Source organism: Gadus macrocephalus, chromosome 4 (genome assembly GCF_031168955.1).
Source record: "Gadus macrocephalus chromosome 4, ASM3116895v1".
Classification (NCBI taxonomy): Eukaryota; Metazoa; Chordata; class Actinopteri; order Gadiformes; family Gadidae; genus Gadus; species Gadus macrocephalus.
Window position 1 is genome coordinate 17,931,426 of NC_082385.1, and position 21,572 is coordinate 17,952,997.

General features: G+C 44.6%; 1 non-coding gene across 1 annotated transcript; it reads left to right on the forward strand.

Annotated features, from left to right (window-relative positions):
• The first annotated feature begins 220 nt into the window (after nt 1-220).
• On the forward strand, nt 221-292 carry trnaa-ugc (transfer RNA alanine (anticodon UGC)). Its single transcript has one exon. It is a non-coding gene; the product is annotated as a tRNA-Ala (tRNA).
• Nucleotides 293-21,572: the final 21,280 nt, after the last annotated feature.

Consider the following 21,572-nt stretch of genomic DNA (forward strand, 5'->3'; position numbering starts at 1 on the left):
ATTTGCTGAAAAAAATATGAAACTTCAATAATTGTTCATAGTCAACTTATGTAGTCCATTTATTTAAGGTCTCAACAGCATAACCGCCACATCGGCGGTAAAACACGGCACACGCAAAGTACATCCATGGAATCAGCCGTTCAAAGCCAGTCTGCATGATTGGTCACGTCAAAGGCATATTCATTTATATCTCATTTATCTTTTCCACTAGAATTTCAGTGGGGATGTAGCTCAGTGGTAGAGCGCATGCGTTGCATGTATGAGGCCCCGGGTTCAATCCCCGGCATCTCCAAATGACAATTTTCATTAAAAAACATTCATTGATAAAACAAACAATAAATTCACGGATTTATTTCATGAACTTGAAAAAACAAGGCACACGCTAATAGGCCATAAGGTGAACCCGTTTTTCATCTCGTTCCCATGTCTGGGCACTAAATAATTTTTGGTCCTAAAAAAATATATTTTGGTTTTCAACGAGAAAATTTTTTTTATCCACTTGACATCCTGCAGTATTTTTTTAATTAGTGTTTAAAGTCGGGACTATTTCTTGATTAGCGTAAGAATATTTTCGTCGCGAAAGGCGACGTTTTTGTCACATGCTTCACATTCAACCAATCAGGTAGCCGCGCAGATCCGAGATGGCGATGTCAACTGAGTCTAGCGATGAAGAGGAAAATACTCTAAAACATCTGAAACACCTTAAAAAAGTTTTAAAAAAGAACAACAAAATATGCTACATGCATGTTACGTCTGTACGGAACGAAGAGGTGAATGATTTCACTATCACAAGGTGGGATACTTACAGGAATTGTTTACAACGGTGGCTTTGCTGTCATGGCGAGTCTCATAAAGTAGCCGAGACATTCAAATCCTGCATCGATGTTGAATATAACGATATTCCTGATGACGCTGGGTTTCACCCGACTTGTTACCGGCGGTTCATTGATAAAAAACGATTAGATTCTGCCGAAAAACGGGCCAAACAGCTGGCTGTGGGTCAAGATGAGTCTGTGGCAAAGGACAACGCTTCAGGCTCGACAAGTGACATTCCACGAAAAATACTAAGATCGAAGACGGGCCTGCCTATCGGTTCTGCTGGCCCTGTGCTCCCTGCCTTTTGTATAATTTGCAAGAAAACGGACAAGAGCGTTACTGTGGGAGGCAAACGGCAGAAGGACCATCTTTCACAGGCAGAAACGCTTTCAGCAGGTAAACACACACACACACACACACAGTACACATAGCACTTACACACATACAAACCATTTAATCATCTTTTATTTTTAGGCCTGCCAGGATAAAGCAAGACAGTAGCATTCTCTTGCATATTCAAGACTGTGTGGCCATGTGGGTGCGGTACCACAAGTCCTGTTACAGACAGTACACCAGGTTCCTGACAAAGTCTGCTGTAAAAGTTACTGGAACCGCAGACAAAGAAGTGTGAGTTATTCAATTGCATTATCAATTATATACACATTATAAATTACAATTCATATTCTAGATGCATGACAGATAGTGTCAAGAATAATGAAATGAATATAGAATAAATAAAAGTTTCACTTTTTGAATGGTATTATGATATTACATTTGTTTTAGATGCACTTGTAAAGGCTGTTTGTATGTAGCTACAATATTGACTGCATACCTTTTGGCACATATTAAGTGTGTGTGTGTGTGTGTGTGTGTGTGTGTGTGTGTGTGTGTGTGTGTGTGTGTGTGTGTGTGTGTGTGTGTGTGTGTGTGCGTTTCTTTTCAGAAGTGAACCAACCTTTGATGCCAGCTACAACATATTCTGCGAGAGGATCATCCGCCAAAGGATAATTGTAAATCAGGAGGTGCTGAGAATGAACCAGCTACGACGAATGTTTTTAAATACGGTGCAAAAACATGAAGATCGTGATGCTTCAAACTACAGGTAACAACAGAAGCTTTTTTTGGCCGCGATGTAAAACACTTTTATGCTGGAAAATATCAAAAAAATAAATAAAAAGGCTTTGATAGTATATTTAAACTCCTGTATTTACACCCTTGCTCCTCATTCCCTGTGTTCTTATGTTGCAGGCAGGATAAATTAAAGAGAAGGCTGACCCTGGACTTTCCCCAACTGGTGTTTCACTGCCCCAGCAAGCGCAACATCTGCGAACTGTTTTTTGTTGAGACATTGTCTGCAGATAAGCTGATAGACAGGCTACCTCATCCATCAGGTACAGACACAACTGAGTCAACTGAAGTAAGCCAAGCTGAAAGTGACACTGAACACATGGCAAGAACAACAGCTGGTCCGCAAACTACTGAGAACACAAGGACACTTTATAGTGCAGCGCTGATATTGAAGCAGCTACTATGTGACTCTCCCGGTATGACGTGCCCCTGGCCTCCCACATCAGATGATTAAAATGTGTCCGATGCAAAATCTGTTGTGCCACTTGAACTGTACAATGTTATTGCTTGGATTGTAGGTGCAACAGAGGAACCAACATTAGCCTGTTATGTTGATATTCCAGAAGATTTGAACCTAAAAGTGATATCTGTTTGTCAAGACATTATGTATCTTGCATCTAAAGGTCGGAGGCAGACACCCAAATCATTATGTCTTGGTCTAAGTATTCGGCATTTAACAGGTTCCTCACAAGTTGTGTCACTGCTGAGTGGACTAGGGCATTGTGCTTCATGGGACACAGTTGTCAGTCTAGACACTAGCCTTGCCCAACTACAACTACTAGAGGGCAGAGACAAAATCCCGGTTGGATTCTCGAAGAAGACTCCTACAATACTGGTGTGGGACAATATTGACTTTGGGGAGGAGACACTGTCAGGTCGTGGAACTACTCACCATACAAATGGCATTATGCTGCAAAGTTCTGTCGCTGAACCTGCGTCAAGAACAAACAGACAACCACTACAGAAAGGAGTGTCCTCATTCAAAGCACCCCCTAGCACTCCTGTAGAACACTACCAACAGTCTAAAAGACAAGGGCCACAGAACTTGTTTCATCATCATAGCATTCCACTGCAGCTGGAAACATACAGATTGAACACCGTGTCTGCAGCCCAAACTGAACTGGCATATGTTTTTGTAAAATACATAGATGCTGAAAGATGCACAGTCCCAAGCTGGACAGGTTTCCATACATTGCTTCAAGGAGATGCTGCTCTGCAAAAGTCAGCACTGCATTATCTTCCAGTCATTGAGGCTTCACCGACAGAGATGTCAACGGTAAACACAATTCTGAAGCGAAGTGTCCAAATTGCTGATCGGCTTGAACTGGACCATATCGTGTTAGTATTTGACCAAGCTATATATGCCAAAGCTCAACAAATCCGTTGGAAAGACGAAGACTTGACAAAGCGTCTAGTGATAAGACTAGGCGAGTTTCACACATGCATGTCCTACCTCGGTATTCTAGGAAAAAGGTTTGGAGATGCAGGACTGCAAGACATACTCATTGAGTCTGAAGTGGTTGCCCCAGGATCCATCAATGGGGTGATCAGTGGTCATCAGTATAACCGCAGCATAAGGGCGCACAAGCTTATGTACGAGTGTCTGCAATGCGCCAGAGTAAACACCTTCCTGGACTCTTTGCCACCAGTGGAGAGACATGAGTGTTTGGATGTTATTGAGGAGATAAAATGTGCATTCCCAGAGGGAACAATCAAAGTTTTGGGTGCTAATGACAAATATGAAAAAATCTGTTGTAAGTATGCAGAATATGTGGAAAGGAGAAGTGCAGTCAACCAAACATTTGCATTCTGGAGTTCATACATCGATATGGTTCAAACACTCCTTCTGTTTGTGAGGGCAACAAGAGAATCTGACTGGCAACTCCACCTGTCAACAGTTCGATTGATGATGCCGATGTTTTTTGCCTATAATCGTGTGAACTATGCTAGGTATCTACCTGCATACTGGCTGGAAATGGTCAATTTGCCTGTAACACATCCTTCTTGCCACAACGACCTCAGCGTTAAAGGCCAGTGGACTGTCCAACGTCAAAGTGTCCATGGATTTGCCTCGATAGCCTGTGACCAGGCTATTGAGCAAACATGCAACCGAGATTCCAAGACAAAAGGTGGATGGACAGGGATAACACAGAATCGAGCTGCAGTTTATCGCTGGATATTATCACAAAATGAAAGGGCTGCTATAACAAGACAATGTGAGTCAATGGCAGGTAAATCTCCTGAACAACGGAAACGGAAAGACCTTGACAGCACACGGATTAATGCTGATGAAAAGGCTGTGACTAGAATAAGTTCCACCCTAGATTCAATGCTGAACCCTTTCGACACACACCACGAAGGTATTGTGTGTCTTAGCTCTGGGACAGTAGCAGTTGAAGAAATCAAGAAGGATTTGCTCGCAGCTCCAGACAAAGGGGAAAAAGCTGTCAAAGAGTTTATGGACCAGCGACTTTTGTCAAAATCTGTCGACATATTCGCTCCCATCAAGGCGCTTAAACTGAAAACCTTTAGTGACCAGGCAAAGACGAAGAAGAAATCTGCAGCGGGCAAGGATGTGATTCTACGTGCTGACAAGAAGCTGTTCTCCAGACTGCTCATAATAGGCCAGAGTAGAAAAATTGACCTTAGGGAGATTCTATCCTACTCACTGGGAACGGTTTCCTATCCTCTAGCCAGTATGGATGGTTCACTTGCCAAAACTAACAAATCAGCTCTCATGGATTTATTAGAGGCTAAAGGTGGGGACTGCCTAGTTGATAAAATCCCACCAAATGGAGCTATTCTGTTCAATGGCATGGCGGTCATACAAGCCCTTCAGTCCAGACCACCCACCTTTGGAGAGCTCGCTGACACCATACTACAGTACTTAGTTAAGCTGGCTCTGCAGTACAAGTGTGAAAGGGTAGACTTTGTGATAGACCAGTATCCTGAAATTAGCATTAAAAATGTAGAACGGTCACGTAGAGCTGTTGGTGGCACACAACAGGTGCAAATTTATGGAAGGACCCAGAAGACACCAACTCAATGGAAAAAGTTTCTATCTGATGGAACAAACAAAGCGGCGCTGGCTGAATTCCTCTTTGATGTGTGGAAAGATGCTGATCTAACTGTTGTGGGCAAAGACTTGACTGTGTACATAGCACATGGAGAACTGTGTCACTGCTTGAAAGATGGTTCACAAACTGTAATTGCTGTTAAGGATCTTGAATGTGATCATGAGGAATGTGACACAAGGGTGTTCTTACATGCACATCATGCTGCACAGGAACATGAAACAGTCATCATTAAGAGCCCTGATACAGATGTGGCAGTTATTGCTTTAAGTCTGCAGAGAGATCTTCCATGTAGCTTGTTTTTCTTCACAGGAGTTGGCAACAGGACAAGAATCATTGACCTTGTTAAGGTGTCAACAGCCCTCGGAAACGGTGTGTGTTTGGCACTTATTGGAATTCATACCTTCTCAGGTTGCGACTCCACAAGCGCCTATCATGGCAAGGGGAAAAGAAAGACGTTTTCTGTTGCTTGCGAAAAGGAAGAATACCTGTCTGCATTTACACATCTGGGAAGCAGTTTTGAATTGGACCAGTCAACATTTGATGTGCTGAGCAAATATGTGTGCCACCTGTATGGCCAATCATCTGCAGAAAATGTCAACGATGCAAGGTACAGAGCATTCTGCATGGCATCATCAGCTTTGCCGGAACTCTCAATGCCCCCTACAAGTGATGCCCTGCACCAACACTGCAAAAGGGCAAACTACCAGGCTGCAATAATGAGACATTCTCTCAAAGGTATAATGTCTGCCCCTTCACCCAATGGCAATGGATGGCACATTGAGGATGGGGAGTTAAAAGTTACATGGATGACTACAAATCCTGCCCCTGAGAGTGTGTTAAAGGTAGTCCACTGCAGCTGCAAGCAGAGCAAATGTGAGACAGGAAGATGTTCCTGTATGTCTGCAAGGCTATCCTGTACTGATTTGTGTCGGTGCCAAAATTGTGCCAATATTTCCATGGAAAAAGAGGATAAAAGCACATGGGAAGATGGCTCTGATGATAGTGATAGCTAAGAGATTAACAATGTCTCCCTCGTTCAGAATACGCAGTCACACTTAATCAGTTAGATCTCTAATAAAAAAGTATTTTGCTATTTCTTTTTCTTTTTTGTTACTTATGTTAAATACTTTAAAAATAAAATGTGAGGTTACAGTGCACTTGACCTTAAAAAAATTATAATAATCATAGTTTGAGTTTGTGCCAAATTTGAGGAAAATGTATCAAAGAATTCCTGAGATATGGCTTTAACAATGTGCAAAGCTAAGACAAAATAATAAAAAAAATTATTAGCCTGCGCTGTCTGCAGGCTGTAGCCACAGCGCGCGGACCCGTCTCCTCACCTCCCACAAACTGTTGAAGGGAGGTAGAGGGGATAATGTGGGGAACCAGGAGACCGGTACAAGCGGCCGTATCCACGGGCTCGTGCAACGAGTATCTGATCCGTCCACGAGGCTCCAAGGGACGCCGCTTCTTAGAAGCAGGTGAACCAGAGGCCATGAATTTTCAGCGCGCGCACACGAGCGCACGGGACAAGCCCATAAGGCGAAGCCTAGACGGCGTAGCCTACATGAAATAGAACTGTGTGTGTGTGGGAGTGTGTCACTCTGTTCGAGCCTGCACGAGAGTTCAATGTTGACATTAGCTGTTACGTCTTTCTGACCAATCGCAGTTCAAGGCCGACCTGGGCTGTACCACTTCGGGAGGGGGCGCTCAGTTCCTCCCCTCTAGACAAAATGGACTTGGTTGCGACGTTGAAAGATTGTATGTGTTGTGTGTGTGTGAGTGAATGAGAGGTTGTGGTTGCACACAGTGGCGGATTGGCCGTCGGGAGCACCGGGACGTTTCCCGGTGGCCTGATGGTCCTCCTGGCCTGACTTGAACAGTCACCGGACTGAGTGACTGACGCCCGGGCCAATCAAATCGATCCATCTAGTTACGTAATAACGCCGCTCGGCGACCTGTCGGCGTAACACAACAACCAATTAGCTCCGCTGTCTTCATTCCAGTAGTCGAGAGAAATGGAGAGTCAGAAAAAGAGGAAAGGTGGAGCAGAGAGAGAGAGGGACAGAAAACGTAAAGCCCTCGCCACAGACGGAGCAAAATGTTGCAAAATAAGTGACATGTTCACCAGAAGGGAAGGTCAGTCAAAAACGATACAGCTTTCATTGCGTTTATCATTCACGAAGGGTTAAGTCCATCAACTCGTTCACCGCTATTGACATCTAAGACGTCAATAGCAGCATCATGCTAGTTGTAAATAAAAGTTTGATTACTAAGGAACGGAAAAGAGGTAGAAACAAACTTTTTTTCTAGAAGAAAGAAGAGATCCTACTATTTCTTATGGTGGTTTCAGAGTTTACAACACAGCCCCCTCCACACACAAACACATACACACACTGACACAGGCACACGGCCCGACAATCAATCCAGAATACCTAGACATGAATGAAAAATATGTTGCATAATGTTTGAGCCACTACAGGATAGTTTATACATGCTGAAATAATAAAGCATTATTAAATACAGCTAGCTTTTTTGTTTACTCTTAATCTATTAGGCTGCAGCTTTGTGGCAGTTTTCTTTATTGTAATTCTGCACCATAAATGATAGTTTGACTATCATAATAATATATACAGGCTCTATATGGTATGACTATAAACTTTATAGGCTGTGTTCACAGACACCTGTCTTTCTGGTTTGTGTGTGCAATACACATTGTTTGAATGTAAACAGCAGTGCAATAAACTTAAAACATGGCCTGCTCTTGGGCTTTTCCTTGCAAAGGTGGAGAAGGAACCAGCAGCAGCACTGTTACCCCAAGTGCTCCTGCAGAACTGGAGAGTGTTGGTACACAGTCAGAAACAGAGCAGGACCTCCCAGGTACCACTTAAGAGCACACAGAGTATGCTTTTAGATTAATAGGTGATTTATTAATGAAACTATCAGTAAGAGTGTAATCAGGAAGAATACAATTGATGACTGCATAATATGTAATACAAGTTTATAATCAGGCTATACTTGTCAATCTCATTCTGCAGAGCAACCAGACGTTGAAGTTGAGGAAGAGGGAGAGAGAGAGACAGGTTCAGAGTCCAGCACAGGAGAAAATGAAAGGGAGAAAACAGAACATTCATTTGATTATTTTGCCCGCCCTCAGCCCAAGGACTATGACTTATTTTTTAAGAACCACCCAAAACAAACCACTCAAAGAATCATCCCTAATGTATTCAATTCCAAAGATGGCACCAACAGAAAATGGCTGACATACAATGAAGGAACTCACTCCTTGTTCTGTTCAGTATGTCTAGCATTTGCAAAACCCTCTGCCAGTGAAAGTACATTTGCCAAAGGAGGGATGCATGATTGGAAACATGCCCATCAGAGGGTACAGGAGCATGAGAGAAGCAAGACTCACAGAGAGAGTGCAGAAGCCTTTTTTCTCAGAGCCAGCAGGGCAGACATTTGTAGCCTTTTGAGTGACAAACAAATGTCTATTCAAAGAGAGCAGATCAGAAAGAGGAGGCAGGTCATGGAACGTGTCATAAATGTAGTAAAAGTTATCGGTAAATGCGGGCTTAGCTACAGAGGACGCAGCCAAGAAGCTGCGTATACATTGGAAAACATCGCCAGCAACCATGGCAACTTTCTTGAACAAATTTTTTTGCTGAGCAAATATGATGTCTGCCTACAAGAGCACGTTAATGATTGTATTGAGAAGAGTAAAAAACAGATGGGAAGTAAAGGAAGAGGGTCATTGGTAACAATGATGTCCAAAACGACAGTAAATAAAGTTATTGAAGTCATCAGGTCATTGATTCAGCAGACAATTGCTGTTGAAGTGAAAAGGGCAGGGATGTTCTCTGTACAACTGGACACAACACAGGATTTGACATCCAAAGACCAATGTGCAGTAGTTCTGCGATATGTCACTACTGTTGTCCATGAGAGACTCATTGCTGTCATTGACTGTGAGTCATCAACTGGACAGTACTTTGTGGACCTTTTAAAAGAGACACTCGCAAAGATGGACATAGACATCAAACATTGCATTGGCAATGCAACAGATGGAGCAGCTAATATGCAGGGAAAATACAGAGGCTTCTCTGCATTGATTACAGAAGTATCTCCCAACCAAGTCCACATTTGGTGTTACTCACACATCCTAAATCTTGTGCTGAGTGACACCACTCGGGTTGTTGTTGCAAGCAAATCCCTTTTCTGTCTCCTGAACGACATTGCAGTGTTAATTCGAGACTCCTATAAGCGCATGCACCTATGGGAGGAAACCACTGAGGACAAGAGACGCAGGCGGCTAGGTGTCATTGGTGAAACACGCTGGTGGGCTAAAGATGAAGCATTGAAGAAAGTCTTCGGAGGCTTTGCAAAGCCCAACCAGGCCCTCTACACAGATGTCATCATCACTATGGAGAAAATTGAAAAGGACATGACCATAAAACCTTCTATCCGAAGCAAGGCCCAAGGGTACAAAGATGCTCTGCTAAGGTATGAAACGATTCTCACAGCTGAGATTTATCTCAGGATCTTTGAGAACACATCCCCTCTCTCGAAATATTTGCAAACAAGTGGGATAGATTTTGTGACAGCACAACACCTAGTGACTGGAACAGAGGATAATCTGAGAAAGTATGCAAGAGACTTTCAGAGTGTGAAGAAGGCAGCAGACAACTTTGTTGAGTGGGCCAATGGCATTCTGGAAGAACAGCAGAACTGTGATGCTGAAGCTCAAACTGCTCTGCCAGAGAAGAGAACAAAAAAAAAGAAGAGAAGGCCAGGTGAATTGGCAGAAGATGACCTCATTGCTAATGCTGACAAAAATTATGAAATCAAAATCCACAATGTGATACTGGACACTGTTGTGGAAAGTATCCACCATCGTTATGCAGCAAATGCAGTGCTCTGTGCAGATGTCTCCTGCATGGATCCTAAACGCTTTCCTGAAATCAGAGAAAAGGGCCTTCCAAACACAGCCATGAAGGAGCTCAGCAAATGCTTGTTGAAATTTGATGACCGTGCCACTGTTGAAGCATTGCAGGCTGAACTGACCAGCCTTGCACAACACTGGGAAAGACTCAAACAATCACTACAAGAGGAGTACAACACCAGGGCTGCCACCACCAGTGATGACTCTGGAGAGGATCTTGATGAAAGTGTGGAGTTTGTGAGCACAAGTTGTTCAACCTGTAAAAACTGCCTGGTATGCTGCTATTTACTCCTGTCACAGTACAATCTGCTCACAGATGCATATCATATCATTGGTTTGGGCTACAAGTTCATCCTCACACTATCAGTCTCACAGGTGGCCTGTGAGAGGACCTTCTCTACTCTGAAACTTGTGAAGAATCGCCTGAGAACCTCTCTCAATCAAGAGAACTTAGAAGCATTCATGCTGATGGCAACAGAGAAGGAGATTCTAATGGCACTTGACAAAGATGACATTATTGACAAGATGGCAGAGAGCAGTGAGCTACTGCGCCGCCTACTGGTTTACTAGGGATAATCGCTGACTGGTTACTCTTAGTGATCTACTTTATTGACACTAATGAGTGAATATTGTATTCTAAGTTCTTCTTTGTTGTTCTTACATTGTTGCTTGTTAAATTTAAAGAAATTAATATATTCCAGTTTTGATAAATGTTTTACATGTTTGATGCTTGAAAGTAAAGTTAATTATTGAACATCCAAGCTAGTATTTGTCTCTCTTTTTACAAATATAGGCCCATTGTTTTGTGTGTCTTGCCTTGTACATTTGTGTTTCCTATGGCTGCTGTCCTCAATAGTTTTTGAGTATTCATCCATTGCTATAACATTTGAAAACAGGGTTTTCAATGAAAATCATATATTCAAATAGATAACTCATCGGTCACTCCTAAATCTCTTTTAACTATCAAATAGTGTTAGAATACACAACTAGAGGTATGGTGGTCTGCATGTGAAGGGTGGCCTGGAATGGCATCAAATTCCCGGCCTGAATTATTGTCCCAGTCCGCCACTGGTTGCACGGCTCAGACTACCGGACGGCTCTGCAAGGAACTTTTATAAACGCAATATTGTTATCCCGCAGTAATCATCCCGGCGGCCCCGAAACGTTATTACCAGTGTGTGTGTGTGTGTGTGTGTGTTTGTTTTAGCATGCGTGCAGGTGTTATTCGATTGCCAGGTAACCTATGGTTACCACTTACCAGGCAACTAACAGGCTACTAATATTCATACTGGTTTGAATAACACATTTGATAGTATTTCCCATTTTTGCTGAGCAAGAGTTTTGTTCGAAAGTTCAGTGATTGAAACAAATAAAAGGTCATGCACCTACCCGATGTCAAGTGGACCGGGTTGAATTCACTGCGGGTCTCTCTTCTTATATCCATCTTACCAAAGATATTTTATTAATGTCCTTCTCAATACTCTGATCTCACTAAAAGTCTAGCAGAACGAAACAGCAATATCGACGAGATGTGCTATGCATAGAGAAGAAAGAATACCGACGTTGAATTTGCAATATTTTGCAACAAATTATTCTAAATCTGCCCATATTTGGACACGTCAGAATTTTGCGGTTTACACTTGCTCTAATGTTGCATCTGTGGCTGGTAATGCAACGAAAATAAGTAAACTCTATGCACTATTTTCATCATTATTATTATTATTATTATCATTATTATTTTGAAGGCGCAGCGATCCGGGGCTATTCCAAAAAGATCCGGGGCTATAGCCTCGAATAGCCAGGTTTAACGACGCGTGCATAGGAGGTAATGTTTTTGACTTATCCACTGGAGCTATTGAAAGATTTCGATCTGCTCGGCTTAAAGAGATTACATGGAATTTTCTGTCTTAAAGAGATTATACCCTTAATCAAAACAATAACAAAAGTCTTCTTTCGATGATGTTGTGTAGTAGCGTGGGCTCAACAGAGTTGCTTTCTTCACCATTTCCGGGGAAGATCGATCTGACGCGACTCAGCAACTTTACAGACAAGGTAATGGATGAACGTTTTATTCACGTTATGGTTAATCACATTTATTCACAAAATTTCATTTATTTGTAATGAAATAGCCGCAACTAACATTAAAGTAACGTTTGCGCCAACTTTCCAAGTATAGATGAGTCGATTACGCAAAAAGCTGTAGATAATGTTTATGGAGAATTAAGCGGTGGGGGAATACAAGTGATTTAGCTCAACTCTGTTTAACGTGGTCCATACAATCCAAAATAATAATCTGCGTATCATAGCACATAGTAGTCAGCTAGATCCATATTAAAAACAATTAAATAAGGTATTTATTGTATTAATTTCTTTAAAATCTGTTTTAAATTATACATAGCTACAAACAGGCTGTCTAGCTAATTGTGTTTAACTACCCTGCACTGGAGGATATATTCATGGTCTCAAACCAAACCTTTGATTTAATTTCATAAGCACAAAACCATACTATGTGTGATGAAAATCTAATTTTAATCCTTTGTGGTATCGTAATTTCAGGCTAGTATAACTCTCAGAGGTCACTGTTAAACACATGGTTTATTCTGAGACAAAAGGTCAACGAGCTTCGAAATCGGGAGGTGGTAAGAATTCAGTTTATATTGGAAATGAGCGGGATGGTAAATGTTAAGCAACGCCTACAGGTTTTAGCGATAGTTATGATATTATAACCCTAGTTCTATGATTGTAGGCGTAGCCTAGGCGGCTACGCCTTATGGGCTTATCCCGTGTGAGTGCTTGCGCGCACTGAAAAATTTCACCTATGCACCAATCAACGTGGGCAACGCCCACATTCCCACGGCACAGTGTATATAAGGCGGAGCAAACCGCCGCCCATCCTCCAAGCTATTCTTTCAGCATTTGGAGGGTACAGCAGGTCGGAAACTAGAGGGCCCCAATCCGTCCTTCATGGAATCCATGAAAGTGAAGGGAAAAACCAGAGTAATACGGTTTCCATTAGGTCCGCTGCCACTGGGGGCGGCGAGTTCAACTCTCCAATAAGGAGCTTCTCTCGTCCGTTTCTTATTTTTAAAAAACGGCGGGAGTGCCATACTGGCAGACAAAACCAACTTGTCAAACGGCGAGCCAATAGGAACCTCTCTACTCCGCTTTCCATTTGAAAAACGAAGGGAGAGAAATACTGGCATTCAAGTCCAACTCGCCAACCGGCGAGAGGAATTTCAACGATGCCGCTTAAAAGAACATGCCTTCATTCCTAAGCCGTAGAAGGGGCACCGGACTCCAACACAGAGTTGCCGAGTGATCCCCTGGACATGTCTAACATGTAGAAACGAACAACCCCCGCTTCCTCCCGGGCCTTGCTGGTGGGAGGAGCCCGTGGGAATCGCCCCGAACCGGGAACGATTCTCACGGACGGCCTGCTGGTGATCGAGCACCTCCGAGAACCGGGGGCCAAATAGTCCATCCGGAGCTAATGGGCCCTGGACAAGGCTGGCCCGCTCTCGTTCCGGTACCGCGGTGTGAGAGAGCCATATGGCCCTCTGGATCATTGTGGCCCATGCCATATGCCGGCCGGCCGAAACGGCTACCGGCTGGCACAGCTGAAGGATGGTGCTGGAGAAGCGGGAAACCGTCAGCCATCTCGCGGCCTCCTCCGGGCAGTAAGCCTCCCTGCCAGCCGACAAGGAGACCAGGGCAGTGGAGAGCAGGGCGTTGTTGACCGCCGTCGCAGACTGCGAGGCACAGACGAACACCCTGTCCGTCAGGCCGGTAATCTGCTTCTGGAGGCGGTCGGGGGGCAGCGGCATCTCGTTAGGACGCCATCCGGCGCCCGGACAGAGAAGCGCTGCCAGGGAAGGCTCCAGGCAAGGGATCCCCCTCGCCTGAGTATCAGCCCACCCTTCCACGTCGGTGAAGTCAGTGAAGGCCCTCACCGGAGCCTTCCGAGTAGAGGGGTCCCCAACTGCAGCGGTGAAAAGGTGCTGAACCGGTGGGAACAGGGGGCACTGGGTAACTGGCATAGGGATGCCCTTGATGGCCGCCGCCTCACCCATGATCTCGCCGAAGAGATCAGCCATCCGGCGCGGTCTCCATCGGGACGATAGTGGCTTCGGCGGAAGCCCCGGAGCGGAGAACTCGGACGCAGTGCCAGGAAAGACGTCGTCCAAGGAGGCGACGTCGTCAACCTAGAAGCGCTCGCCGACGTCCTGGGCATCCGGAACTTGGGCCCCGAAGATGTTGATGGCCTCAGCGAGATCCACCGACAGGGAGAAAAAGAGGTGCCTGGAGACTCGGAGAGGAGCCCCTCTTCAGGCAGCGAGCCGCAGGCGGCGCAGTAGGCGGGGGCAACCAAGACAGCCGCGGCGTGTTCAGCGCAGAGGCACCTGAAACACGCCCGGTGTCCGTCACCCGGAGCCAGGGAGGCGGGACAGGAGGCGCACTGAGGCCCTTTGCCCGCCAGCTCTTACAGGAGCGCTCTCCAGAGGCCCGGAAAAGGGCCTCGCCCACGCCGCTGCCATCGGTCATCTTAAGGTTGGAAGTCATATCTTCGTTTTTTCCGTTGATCAGTACAAATCGCTGAAAGAAAAGGGAGGATGGGCGGCCGTTTACGCCGCCTTATATACACGGTGCCGTGGGAATGTGGGCAGTGCCCACGATGAGTGGTGCATAGTTTACATTTTTTCAGTGCGCGCAAGCACGCGCACGGGACAAGCCCATAAGGCGAAGCCTAGACGTAGCCTGCATGAAATAGAACTTGTAGGCGTAACTTAAACCTTCGGTCTGTCTTGGATTGGGCAAAAATGGCAGAGGCAATGTTTGTAGTGTCTGATTTATCTTTAATCCCATAAAAATGTCCAGTTTTTGTGAGTGCTTCTGCTGACATGTGAATACTGTATGTATACTGTATGTAACATTTATGTAAACTGTATACTGTATGGAAGACTTATAGCTCCTCATTGAATGTACCAATGTCAACGGTTGATGAGACCTGGAATCCCCCCCTATAGCAGGTGGCAAGAGCCATCACAGGGAAACATGAGCGTGTCGGCCACAGGAAAAAGGAAGAGCAAGCGGTGCGGCAAGAGGAAGAACGGTGCGTAGAGGAAGAGGGACGTCATCACTGGATTCATGGCAGCACTGTTATAATTACTGTTAGCAACATCACTCCTGTTATCTTCTTTAGAGATACCTTCATTTTTTAAGAAATGAATGATTAGCAAATTTATAATTATTAATTTATAATTATATTATTGTTGCTTTAATAAATATGTAATGTTCCATGCAGAATTGCATATTCAAATGTTAGTTGAGTATGAGTATTTATAGAAATAATCTATATTGTTTTCAAATAAATTGTTTTCAAGTAAAACATTTGCGTAAAATTGGTGCATTTACAGGCAGTGTTGTGTGGTTGCAAATGGGTATAAAATAAGAGTTGGGGGGATTATGTGTGAAAAGCAGCTCATTCAGCTGACCGTTAATTTTGGGAAACCGGGGTTCGGAGGAACGAGGTTGTAGGTTATGATCAGCTCTCGTCTCTTGTAGTGTAGAGCTGGCCCCTGAGAGGTCAACGATATTGCAATCAGATGAGTAGGAATAACCATCATTTACCATCTCAGAAAATTAAAGACAATGGCCATACCAGTTTTTAATCAGACAGAACACTGGCATATCAATCTATAACAGTCTGCTGATATATATGTAGTACACATCAGAAATAATATCTTACCATCTGTTGGATGCTGAAGGACTTAAGTGTGTAGCCTAGCCTATGGTTTATTTTAAACAACCAACATCATATTCCCTTCAAATAATACAACAGTTCAAAGTCACCTTTCATCCAGGTGAGTGATTCGATTTCTGACATGGCGAGGTGATATTCTAATAATTCTGTATTCTCTACCTATCTGATGTTAAGTCACTGGAGGATGCTACGGTGGAGGACCTCAACAGGCTTTCGAGATCTCTTAATAGGAGTTGACGTGGATGCTCCCCATGTTTGGCAACTGTACAATGTGAAGAAAGAATATATACATTTAGCATGTGCCACGAACTGACAAGACATTGTTAGTTCTTAATTATCCCTTGCCTTAAAGTGCAACTTTCAAGTTAATTGTATAACTTAATTAATACAGAATCTTGTATGAAAATGTCAATTTAAAATAACACCCACGGAAGAAAGTGTACCTATTCTAAGCTAGGCTCCCAAAAACCGCCCCTTTCCTCGTGAACGCTCTATGACGTAACGACAGGCAAACATTGGTGCTGCTAGACCTGTTCTCAGTGTGGGTTTAGTAGCCGGAGTGTTGGTAAGAGAGAAAAGAGCTTGTCGTTATCGTTGTAGTTGAGTAGGTTTGAGTTGTCAAAACGGCTAATTCTTGGGTTTGTTTTGGAGATAACAACTCAAACTTGTCTGGCCATCGGGTCCACCAATTTCCAAACAAGAAAGACAACCATTTCCGTGCTTGGATACATTTCGTCCAGGCAAAGAGAAGCAACTTCGCTGCCTCCTCGGTGACGAGACACACGGTGACACACTTCACACCGGACAGCTACAACCAAGTAGATCTGATGGAATTGCGCCTTGGATTTTGACGAAGAGAGTGGGTTAGGCTGGCAAATGGAGCTGTGCCATCTGTGCATGCAAGTTTACCAGCAACATCTGGCGGGAGTGAGTCTAGCACTAGCAGAGAATCTGCCTGCCGAAAACGGGAGCTTTGCACAGTAATGCCGCTTTTCCACTGCATGGTACCAGCTCGACACGACTCGACTCGACTCGACTCAGCTCGCCTTTTTTGCGTTTCCACCGCGATCTAGTACCTCAAGTGGCTGCTTTTTCTAGTACCGCCTCGCTCTAGGTTCCAAGCGGCTGAGCCGATGCTAAAAGGTGACGTCGGCAGACGGCCGGCCACTGATTGGCCAGAGAGTGTGACGAAGTCACGAGAGCGACATGGCAACCATGCTGGTAACGATAGAACAGCCATAGTAGCGCCGCAGCCAACATATTCCACTTCTTCAACATGCCAGCTAATAATACGAACACGAATACCATCGCATCGATGTTCTCCATTGTTGTTATGTGGGTTCTGTCCATGTGTGGGTTACGTAGGTGTTGTTTGCGTCGCGTACAAAAATACGTCACGGCCCTTTCGCGCAGACGACCCCGCCCACGTCCCGGAGGTACTATTTGCGGTGGAAAAGCACCCGCGCTGCTACCGTGTCGAGTCGCGTCGAGTCGTGTCGTGTCGAGTCGAGCTACATGTGCGGTGGAAAAGCGGCATTAGTCTTATAATACATATACTGTAAAAAATGTTGCATCGAAATGTAGCCGCCCTGCATGTACATTTTCCAAGTTTTTTTTCTTGACGTTATAATAGATTAGTCTTGGCATTACTTTTGTTGACTGTAATGATGATAGTGAAGTTAGCACCATGAAGGCAGGAGAGCCCGCCTATAATGTCATAGTGTTAGAAAAATATATTGTGTACTGGGTTGCATTAGATACTGCATATTACCAATGAATGAACAGTGAACAACTATTAACACGAATCTCTTTCATCTAAACTGTTCAGGTTATAACAAATTCCGTTAATTAAAACAGAAACTCGTCACATTCTGTTGTTATTCTTTTTATCGGGAAATCAATGTTAAACGCCAATAGGCTAAAGAGACACAACAGAAACACATACACCGCAATCATATAATACATATATTGTCTGTTTTCGATGTCATGCGTGTGTGGTTATTTATACAACAAATTAACAAACAATAATGATCCGTGATCAAGTCCAAAGTGAACCAGAGTCTCGCACGGCCGCAGTGTCGGCCTGTTTCCGCGATTGTCTTTACAATGTATCCAACAAAACAGTCTCTGATCGTAATCCAAATCAAAAACAGCAATCCATTGCGCAGAAAAAAACAGGAACAAAATTACCGCTTCGCTCACCAGATCCCGAGCTGAGTAAATCCTTCCCAATTCTGGTAGGCTACTCCTATATATGTCTCACTTTGTGGATCGGTCCAGAGAAAAGCAGTTGGTGGAAAGTATTAAATAAACAAAATACATATAAACAAAAGATCGCTATAACAACTGGCATTTGCTGTCTAAGTCGTATTGATATATGTAACTTAGCTTGCCGCCACTTCCTCATTCAAACTCCCCCCGTGAGAAAAAACACACACCCCCGTTTTGTGCGTTCACCCCCCTCTACAACCCAGGTGCGTACCTATTTAAAGGGATAGGCCTACACATAAGGAGGCTAAGTGATCGCTAAAAATGCTGTCCCATACATATTTTAGTCCGTGGGATAATATACCGTAAACATAGCATATGGCCAGACAATGTATTATTTCCAGCTCTCATATGTCAACTGCCTATGAGCCTATATGGCTCTTTTCCAGCCTCTATGTTTGATAACAGACACTGATTATTATGTGAACATCACATAGTTCCCCCCCCCAGTCTATGCCTAGCGGGAGCTGAAATATGGCTTGAGATTCACAACATTCACTGTGTCTTCCCTCCTAGATTGGTCATCCCATCTGACTTTGTAGTTAATGGGCCCTAACTTTTTCATCACTACAGCTGGACCAGACAATTTTGGCGCAAGCTTGGATGAAAATTTTGCTGCTGCATTGGAGAGATGATGAGCTTTGACCCAGACCAGGTCTCCATCGGAGAATTGCGCATTTCTCCTGTGGATATTGTAATACCTGGCTTGTCTGGCTTTGGCCGCATTCACTCTCCTACTGACCTCTTCTGCTAGCTTCTGCTGTCTTTCCATCACAGAGTAGCCTGGTTGTTCTGGAGATGGCATCGGGGATTTGGTGATGAGCCTTTCCAGTGGTCCTTTCAGGCTCCTCCCAATCGCCAGTTGAGCTGGTGTTGTCCCGGTGGTGTCATGGACGGCCGTGTTTATTGCAAACCTAAACTCGGGCAACCAGCGATCCCACTCTCGGTGATTATTGCCAACATACGAGGCCATCATTGTCTTAAGGGTCCTATTGACCCGCTCTGTTAAATTGGTCTGTGGATGGTAGCTGGTGGTCAATTTCTGAGTGACACCCCAATTCTTACAGAGATCTGCCAGCAGATTACTGGTGAACTGGGGTCCTCTGTCTGACAGTAAGTATTTGGGTACGCCCCAACGCAGAAACACATCATCTTTGATGATCCGGCACAGCTTGGTAGATGTACTGTCTCTCAAAGGGAACAATTCCACCCACTTGGTATAGTAATCCACTATTACTAAAAGGAAAGTGTTCCGTTGCTTGGTGATCGGCAAGGGTCCCATGTAATCAATCCCCAGCATGTAGTTTGGCTCTTCTACGACTGTGGTTTGAAGAAGTCCTGCTGGCTTCTGGTTGGATGGTTTATATTGCTGACAAGTTTGGCAATTCTTAATGTAGGACTACCCATCTTTGCGGATGGAGGGCCACCAAGCAACGTCCATGATTTTCAGCAATGTCTTCATCCGGCCCAAATGCCCTCCTAATGGATTGTCATGGTAATATCCAAGGAAGTCATTCACCATAGATTTAGGCACAGCTAATTGGTATTTGGCTCCACCCTCGGCACTGGGAAGTCGTCGATATAATACACCCTGGTGTTCTTCAAAACCAATCCGATCAGTTCTGTCATCGGAGTCAGTCACTGGCCTGAGGCTTGTGAGGTCATCATCCTTGGCTTGGGCTTGGGAAATCTCCCCCATAGATCTTGGGATGTCAGCCCAGATCTTCGCCTTGGTGACGGACACACATGGTGCCATTAAGCCTGGTGGAGGTGTTATCGCCCGGGATAAGGCATCTGGGACCATGTTCAAACATCCCTTCCTATAGAAGACGGTGAAATTGAACTGATCCATCTGGTAAGCCGAGAACTTGTTTTCGGGCAATTGAAGGCCCAGGAGAGAGCAGCATGGTCAGTATAGACCTCAAACTTTACTCCCTCCAGGTAATGCCTCCACTTCTCCACAGCCCAGACAACAGCGAGACATTCCTTCTCAGAGGTGGAGTAGTTGCATTCTGCCCCTCTGATACCTCTAGAGGCGTATGCAATCACTTTTTCTCCCTCTGGTCTTCTTTGTGTCAGGACAGCTCCCAATCCTAGGTCACTGGCATCTGTATGCACCTGGAAGGTTATACGGTGGTCTGGCTGAGCAAGTACAGGAGGCATTCTCAAAGCATTCTTCAGTTGCTCCACGGCTGTTTCGCATTCAGGTGTCCATTTCCATTCCACCCCTTTCCGTTTCAACTTATTTAATGGTGCTGCAAGGTTTGCAAAGTTTGGAATGAACTTATGGTACCATCCTGCAAGACCAAGGAATCTCTGCAAAGACTTAAGATTAGTTGGTGTGGGGTAATCCGTCACAGCCGATGTCTTTGCTGGATCAATCTCCACTCCTTTTGAAGAGATCACATGGCCCAAGAAGGTAATCTGGTCTTGAAAGAAATTACACTTGGCCATGTTCAAGGAAAGGTTGGCAGCATGGAGCCTCGAAAAGACGGCCTCAAGGTCCTTCAGGTGCTGTTCACGGCTTGGAGAGAATATAATTATGTCATCAATGTAGACAAAACAATTAGAACCTCTTAACTTGCCTAACACACGCTCCATCAGACGCTGGAAAGTGGCACCAGCATTCCGCAAACCGAAAGGCATGGAGCGAAACTGGAATAGCCCCAAAGGGGTGACGACAGCAGTTTTCGCCTTGTCTTCTTCTGCCATTGCCACTTGCCAGTATCCTGATTGAAGATCAAGTGAGCTAAAGCAGGTGGCGCCATGCAAGGATTCAATGATCTCGTGAATCAGAGGCATTGGGTAGGCATCTTGCAGAGTCTTGGCATTCAGACGCCGATAGTCAACACAGAACCTATATTCTCCTGTTGGTTTAGCCACTAGAACTACTGGTGATGCCCAAGCTGATGAGGATGGTTCAATGATTTGGTCTTTTAAATTTTTTTTAATGTGCTGTTGAATGATATCCTTCTTAAAAGGTGAAACCCTGTAAGCCGGACTCCGCACCGGCATTTGGTCTGTGGTTGGAATCCGGTGCTCTTCCATGGTAGTTCTTCCCAGCTGGCTTGAACACACTGTTGCCCACTTCCTGGCTAGAGGAAGCATCTCAGCTGGTAGATTCCTCTCGTCCCGCTCATGGGAAGATCCTTGAGACTCAGGCATTACAGGCTTTTGGATTGACACAGCCATGTATAATCCAGTGTTGGCCTTTTTCCAGGTGAGGGTTTCTTTATTGTGGGGTAGGAAGGGAAAGTATTGGTACCTGTTGTGAACCACGTCCCGCACTCCGTACTAATTTTCTCCCAGATGAAGGTGTGTGTGGGTTTTGGTTAGGAAGTCTAGCCCCAAAATCAAGGCAAAAGCTAGGTTTTTGTCATCCATGATATAGGTCTCCAGTGACCAGCAAGTATCATGCCAGACATACGTTAATTTAGCTTTCCCCAGTGGAGCATGCACCTTTCCATCTGCAAGCACAAAGGACTGATTAGAACAGGGTTCAAGCGCCTCTCTTTCCCGCACAATCTGTTTCCAGAGCTGTTGAGTCATTAAAGAGTAAGTGCAGCCAGTGTAAAAAATT